Below are 7,881 nucleotides of genomic sequence, written 5' to 3' on the forward strand. Positions count from 1 at the left end.
TCCTCCGGGATCGGTCACTCTCAATCTTTCGATTTGAGCACCTCGCGATGTCCTCATCAGGGACCTCAGACTTCCTTGGTTGACAATCAATAGTGGGTTGTTGGGCGAGATAACCATACAATACACTCCCCTTTTATTTCTTTCTGCTGGGTATACTGAATATCGTATTCGGTCGACACCATTTGCCCTCTCGCAACCCGTCCGTTCAATGCTAGCCCCTCAAGCACATACTTGATCAGATCCATTTTGGACATCCACAAGGTGGTATGAACCAGCATACACTGTCTCAATCGGCGAGCAACCTATGCCAAAGTACATCAAGTTTTCTCGAGCAGTGAATGTATTGTTTCACAGTCGATAAACTTTTTGCTTAGGTAAATTGCATGCTCTTTTCGACAAGACTAGTCATGCTGACCCAATACGCACCTCATACACCCCTCGAGGGCTGTCAAGTACCAGATTAACAATTGTTTCTTCCACGGAAGGCATCAGAATCAGAGGTTCCTGCTACTCATTCTTTTATCTTTCCATGCCCCTTGGCAGTCATCATTCCACCTGACCATTTGATTTCTTTCTTTTTTGGTTTTTGGTTCAGGCGTTTCTTGCACTGTTCTCTTTTTTTTTTTTTTTTTTTTTTTGCAGGATCGTCCTCGATTCCTTCTTCATTCTCAACATGCCTCGGCAGCTTGCCGGACAGCACTCCATAAGTGCGCGACTTCGAACTCAACAGTATGAGTTATCTCTACCTGTCAAACAACTTGATCCACCGGATGCCCCTCTTTTGCTTGGGACTTTGCCATCATGTCATCAACATGGCATTCGCTTTCACGATGAGTCATATCATGAAACAAAGTCACCGTAGCCCTTTGATCCGTGGCACCGGCCTTCTTCTTCACCCTATAACAAGAAGGTACTCTTTGGTGTGATGAACATTGTTTACTCCATATCATCTGGCGACAATTCCACTTGGTTTTGACCAGAAAGCCATCCATGAAGGTAAACACCGAGAATTGAGCTGTATTATCAACCAATACATCAACGTGAAGTACCGAGAATTCATCTCTCGAACTAGCTCTATTCACGTCTCGATGGTCCACACACATTCTCATCTTATCATCCTTTCTCGGCGTCGGCCGCTTCTCTGGAGGACAGTCTTCTCTCCATGGTAGCTCGTGCCCCACAACATGGGTATTCCACCCTGGTGTATCTTGATGCAACCAAGTGAAGATATCAACCTGCTCTTTCAACAGGGCTACCATTCTGTTCTCGACTCGCCTCTGAAGCGGCCTCAACTTTCATTTCCCTTCCGACCTCGGCGGTACTTGGGATGACAATCTTGACTCGCTCCTCGTGTGGTTGAATCACCTTCTCCTCTTGTTTTAACAACCTGGCTAATTCCAGCAGATCACAATCTTCTTCGCCTTACTCTTCGGCATGATAGATCGGATTGTCGAAGTCATACAAAGGTGTAACCAAATTGTTATCGATGAGATCAGGATGGTAATCACTTTTGAGGCCGGAATCAAATGAATCAAAAGGAAAGAGAATAAAAACATTGCCATTTTTATTTTTTATTTTTTTAAAACTGCAAAAAGTGAAAAACAGGGAACACCGCTTTAATCACAAAAACATCCATTTATTACTGATGCAAAATGTTGCACAATGAAACACATGAGATGGCCCTTACAATGGACCATTACGTTTCGGGCAAAACGTATGGCTTTCATGCAAACAACAATTGAAACACAGAAATACTACACTTCCGGATGAGCGCCAGCGGTGATTTTGGAGGCTTTCCAGTTGCCTGGTACGCACGACTTTATCCACAACTCAAGCTCGCGGTCACGGTCGGTCTCTTCACTCACTGAACAAGCATGATCAGAATCCAGCATCCCTGCACTGACAAAGATGTACGGCGGACGACGTCCTCTGTTTGGTCTAGACGACTCTTGATCTGGATAACCAATCCCGAACATGTCTGCCTTTACCACTATGTCAATGATCCTGCCCCAGCCTCGAGCCTCTTTGTTCTTCACCACTTCTAAGGCTTGCTTATAAGAAGAAATGGACAACTTCTTCTCCTTCTCAGTAACAACAGCATTCTCCACCTTGACGGTTTCGATTGCTTGACTGAGTGTTTCAACTTTTTCACTATCCATTTCTACTTCCTTCATCTTCTGGGTCATATCCCCCATCAGTATGCACCCCTCTGTGGTGACGGCCGCACAACAAGTACCAACAACAGGGAAAACTCCATCCTGCATCAGAGGTTTTGGGACCGCAGGCATCGGACCCTTTAACTGATCTTCCTCAGTCACCCCCATTCCTCTCTTGACCTTTTTCACCATCTTCATCTTTACAGGACCCTGCCTGGGTACAGGGTTGGCCTCCCCATTCATTATCTGCGTCAAGCTGATGGTCTTGGAATCCACCATGTCTTGGACGACATGCTTAAAAGCTCTACAGCCCTCAATATTGTGCCCGGGTGCCTCAGAATGAAACTCGCACCTGGCATTCTCATCATAGTGTGCAGGCCTCTTCTGCCGTTCTATGGGAATCAATATCCTTGTCCGGACTAACCCCAAGTCCCTCAATCGCCTGAACAGAAGAGTATAAGTCACAGGTGGCTCCTCAAACTGACGATCCTCCTTCTTCTTCTTGACTTGGCTCTTAGCTTTCAAAACTTTCTATTGAGGTGGCAGTTATTGCAGTGGTACAGGTGGATTACCAACAGGAGTGGTTACAGCAGCAGCATAAGGGTGATAACGATCCTTACCACGTTCCTTCTTTACTGGCACACCACTTGAGTCAACCTCTTTTTTGAGCAGGCCACCGCCAGAGGGTTCCTTTGCTACAGAGTTAGAGGGATTTGTCACTTCGGATGATGGAGCTTTTCCTTGAACTTTCTCCACCATCAGCCACTTCTCAATCTTTTCCAATCTCTCAGCCATGGCTTTCTGCCCCAAGGCAAGCCCTTGCACAACACTGAACAAATCCCTCACCATCTCTTTCAGTTCAAGGATGTCGGTGTTGGGAAGATCCATCAGTTTGGATTTGTTGCCCCCAGCAGGATATCTGAGCAAACGAGCTATGCGCACCGGTTGACACCTACAAAACAGCAAATGGGTTAGTATGACTCACGCATGCAGTGTCTATCCGTACCAGGAATATCTGTCCTTTGATTCTAGCATCCCAGAGACAAATAATTTTTCATTTAATAACAATCTGACATCTGGATGTCTCTCAACCAGAATCTCAGTAAAAAAATGGATCCTGAGTACGGATAGACATGGGTTGAATGCAGATGAATGCGAAATGGGATGATGCAAATGCATGAATGCAAGTCACTGGGCCACCAAGTCATCTGAAGACCCATTCTCTGAACCAGTCACAGTCAACTGAGTCACCATAAATCCGACTTGGGGAGTTCCGAAATAAACGGAACTGGAGATTACATCATCATCACAGAAACATCCACTGAACGGATGACAGCCAGATCCTCTGAACAGGTACTCTCAAATTCAGCCCGGGGATCCGAAATAAACGGAACCCGCTGATAAACCACGGACAGAACTCCGGCGTCCCAGAAATAAATGTCCATAATTCACAGTCACCATCAGTACCAAGAGTCACCAACCAGTCACCAACAAGTCAGCAACAGTACCTGTAATAATGATCATTCCCTCCCCACTCACGGGTGTCATCTAGGCCAGGGTAAAGTCGAGAGAAAGCAGCATAAATAACCTTTCGCGGAATACCATCATGTACACACCCGAAGTATGTAACGATAATATCCCACCAGGGTCTGAACTGCTCGTGATATCAATGTTCCGCTAAGTGGCGCATACCACCCGCTTCCCATGAATCACTCTATTCCTAGGTTTCCTAGATTTCACTCATAGCCTGGGTATTAGGCCTTTTACCTCGAGTAACTCCCACCCCAAACAGAGAAACACAGCACAGCCAGCACAGATGAATATGAATGACTGCAAACATTAATGCACACATAAATGCAAACAATAAATGAATGAATGCAATAAATAACAACAAATAGCAACCAAAACCCTAACCTAGAGAGCGCTAGGAGAGACTCGCTTAGGGAAGATGGACCAGCAAGAGGTCAACTTCAAAGATTCCCCAGCAGAATCGCCAGCTGTCGCATTACGCGAAAAACCGGCGGGAAACAAGAACAACAGAGCCGCCACCGTGCGTTATTTATCCCAAAAGAGGGAAAGGAAACGCTCAAAGTAAACCTGGAAAAAGCATGGTCTCGCGACCAAAGAGAATGGGATCGGGAGTCGGTTATGCGAAGGGAAGGTATTAGGACCCCTACGCATCCGTCCACTACGCCAAAAATGACTTTTAACAGCGCATCTTAGACAGCGCTTTTAAAAGAAAGCGCTGTCTAAGGTTAAAATTAAAATAAAACACGGAAAATGTTCCAAGAAAATAATGAAAGCGCTGTCTAAGGGGGGGTCTTAGACAGCGCTTTCTAAAAGCGCTGTCTAAGACCCCCCCTTAGACAGCGCTTTTAGAAAGCGCTTTTAAATATAGACCTTAGTCAGCGCTTTTGATAAAGCGGTGTCTAAAGTCTTTAAATTAAAAAAAAAATTAAACCAAAAGCGCTGTCTAAGGGGGGTTTAGAAAGCGCTTTTGGAAAGCGCTGTCTAAGGCATACCTTAGAAAGCGCTTTCCACAAAAGCGCTGTCTAAGGTCTAATTAAAATAAAATTTCAGACCACAAAAGCGCTTTCGTTCTCTGTTCTTTTGTTTTCCCTCTTCTTCACTCACCTCACAAACTTCCGCCATTTCCTCTTCCCCTCAATCTCCATCAGCCATAACCTTCTTCTCAACTCACACAACTTCACGCAGACACTCCAAAACACGACATCCCCATATCACCCTATTTTCCTTCAACTTCCGAAAACCCTATTTTCCGCCTTCGAGGGTCCCTCCGCCGTCACCCAAACAATCGACCGCCGCACTCGCCTCTCACCTCCGAACCTCCGCCGTCACCCAAACAATCGAAGGTTGCAGCGCAAGGAGATCACTTGAATACGGTACGTTCTGCTCTAATGCTCTTCCTCTTCTTCCATCTTTTGAAGTTGAATACGGTACGTTCTGCTCTAATGCTAACATAATGCTAACTTGTTAGATGTTAGTCAATATGGTTAAATAATTAGCTTGGCTTAGAATAGAGTTAGTTTAGTTATGCTTATGATGTTATCACAGTCGATTTCCATTGTCAATTACAATAAGAAAAATTAATGAACTCAGTGGGATTTCTGTCATAGAATGAAGTTAGAATGTTGGAGTGTTCTTGGATTTGTCAATGATGCTAACTGAGCTATTGTGTTAGTTAGCTAGCTTACTAGTTATGCAATGCCACAACGCCTGCTTGTTTGACTTTGGCTTGAACTGAAATGTTGGTGTTAAAAATGTGCTTGTTTGATTGTAATGCCATGAGTTCAAATAACTTGGATTGTTACTGCAATAGTTTCTTTCTTTTATACTTGTTGCACTTGTATGTTTTGCCTATGTTAATTGCTCTGCTTGAATGGACCCGTTGTTGTTTATTATAGCCTTGTATGTGTGCAATTAGATCCATGGCTGAACGTATGTGTATGGGTTGGTGTTAGCATATGGCTGCCCTGTTTGAATCTACACTCAATGCTTGTGGTTTGTCCATTGCCCTGTTGCAATCTTGATCAAATTTTTACTATCCACCACAACTGCCATTGTTAAGATGATTAATAGGGTTGTTACTGTAGGAAATGATTGTTAGCAATGCATTCATGCCCCCTTTTGAAATGGTGTTAATGGATTGCACGTGAATTGATGTATGCTGGTTGAAAAATATGTATTGCTTGGTCTTGTTATGTAAATTTGGTCTGCAACTGTCATAGAAGTAAAAGTATGTTATGTTAATGTGCACGAAGTTTGCCATGTAATGCTATGTACTAATGCTTTGGTGTACATGTTTCTTCATTGAAATTTATAATTATGATAATTATGGTTAACTGTTTGTTGAAAATGCTATGCTAATCGGTTAGTTGCTGGTGTTACAAATGCAATGTTTAATGATAGTTGGTGATTTGGGAGTTGTTAGTTTGTGTATGTATGTATATTGAATTGTGTATGTATATGTGTATGTATATTTAATAAGTAGGAAAACCATGGATAAAACATGGATCTGTGCCGATCGAATGACCAAAGAGTACGAGAGTGGGGTTGCGGAATTCGTTAAGTATGCTGTTCAACACGCTGAAAACCCCAGACGAATGCATTGTCCTTGCTTGCGTTGTTGTTATATTGGTAAGGTTGACGCACATGGATTGAAATCGCATTTGCTGAGGCATGGAATTGATCAAAGTTATCAGTGTTGGATATTTCATGGTGAGAAAATTAACGAGAATGTTGAATCGAGTGGAAAAAGTAATACGACCTATGCTTCATACGACAAAGACACGGAAACATACGATTGTGATCGAGTTGAAGAGATTGTAGAAGCACTGGAAGAAGATCTTCATGATTGTCCTGAAATGTTTGAGAGGATGGTAAGCGATGCAGAGAAACCGTTGTGAGGATGGTAAGATCTGTAAGACCCCAATTTTGGCCCTAAGATCCCTCATGGCCCATATCATATCATATCATGGCCTCAAGGATCATTGCATGCCCTAGCTTCCCTCCTAGTGAGTAGATTTCCTTGTGAGTGTTGGTTCTTGATCACCAAGCTTGTTTTGCATTTGTATATCTTTGCTTTTCATATGTTTACTAACCAAAAAGTACAAAAATATTGTCATCTAACCATGTTACTTGCAGCTGAAGCAATCATCAGCCAATTAGATCAAAATCAGTCAAAGTCAGGCATTGCAGTGGATGGTGGCCATTCTTGCAGAATTTGGGCACCATGATCAATAATCAAGAGTTCATATAACTTGGGACATCATTTGGAATCAAGATATCAAGGAATTAGGGTTTGGAATTCATCAGAACATGCTTCAGTCAAGCAAAACCCTAGAAAGTCAAACTTGGTCAACTGTCCATTTAATCAGGGATTTGATGGTGGGAATTGATTTGAAGGAGTTCATTCATGCTTATATAAGCCTCATATATCATGTCAAACCTCATCATGGAAGAATTTGAAGTCAGACAAGAAATTTCCAGAAATAGAAAGTTGACATGTAATTCAAACTGCCAAAAATGGAAACTTCTTGATCTTAAACTTACATCATGATACAAGCTTCAAATGAATTTTTTCCCAACATGAAAGTTGAAGATCTTGTTCTCCCATTTCCAAAAAGTCCAAGAACACTCAATTCCCATGTATGGTTGGCAAGTTATGACCAATTCAATTTCAAAAATTTGTGAACTTCAAAAGGCCATATCTCTCAAACCATTTGGCCGATTTTGGTGGGGTTTTTTCCTACAAGTCCTATTTAATCCCCTCTTTCCAAAAATGTCATACTCATGTACCAAAACATCACCATTCAAAATGGCATTTTTGGACTTGTCTTCATTAAATTCAAGTGGAGCAAAAAGTTGACTTTTTGAATTAGACATTTTCAGCACATTTGGCCATTTGGGATCTGTTTAAGATGGTATTTGAAACTTGTCCAAGGCCCAAACTCGGCCAGAACTTACACCTCCATGTGCATATGTTGAAAAATTAGCAATTGGCAATTTGGCTTCATTTAAGTTAACCTTGCTTAACACTTCGTTAACCAATGCTAAACAGTCCATATATAATTCATTTTCTGTCAGATAAACCCTAGCAGCAGCCATAATACATCAGAAAAAACTCATTCTCTCTCAATTTCGATTTTTCACATCTTTGGATTTCTGACCAAAAACTTCAAAAGACTTGAGCATCCCTTGTTTG

This window comes from Lathyrus oleraceus, chromosome 4 (assembly GCF_024323335.1).
Source record: "Lathyrus oleraceus cultivar Zhongwan6 chromosome 4, CAAS_Psat_ZW6_1.0, whole genome shotgun sequence".
NCBI classification, from domain to species: domain Eukaryota; kingdom Viridiplantae; phylum Streptophyta; class Magnoliopsida; order Fabales; family Fabaceae; genus Lathyrus; species Lathyrus oleraceus.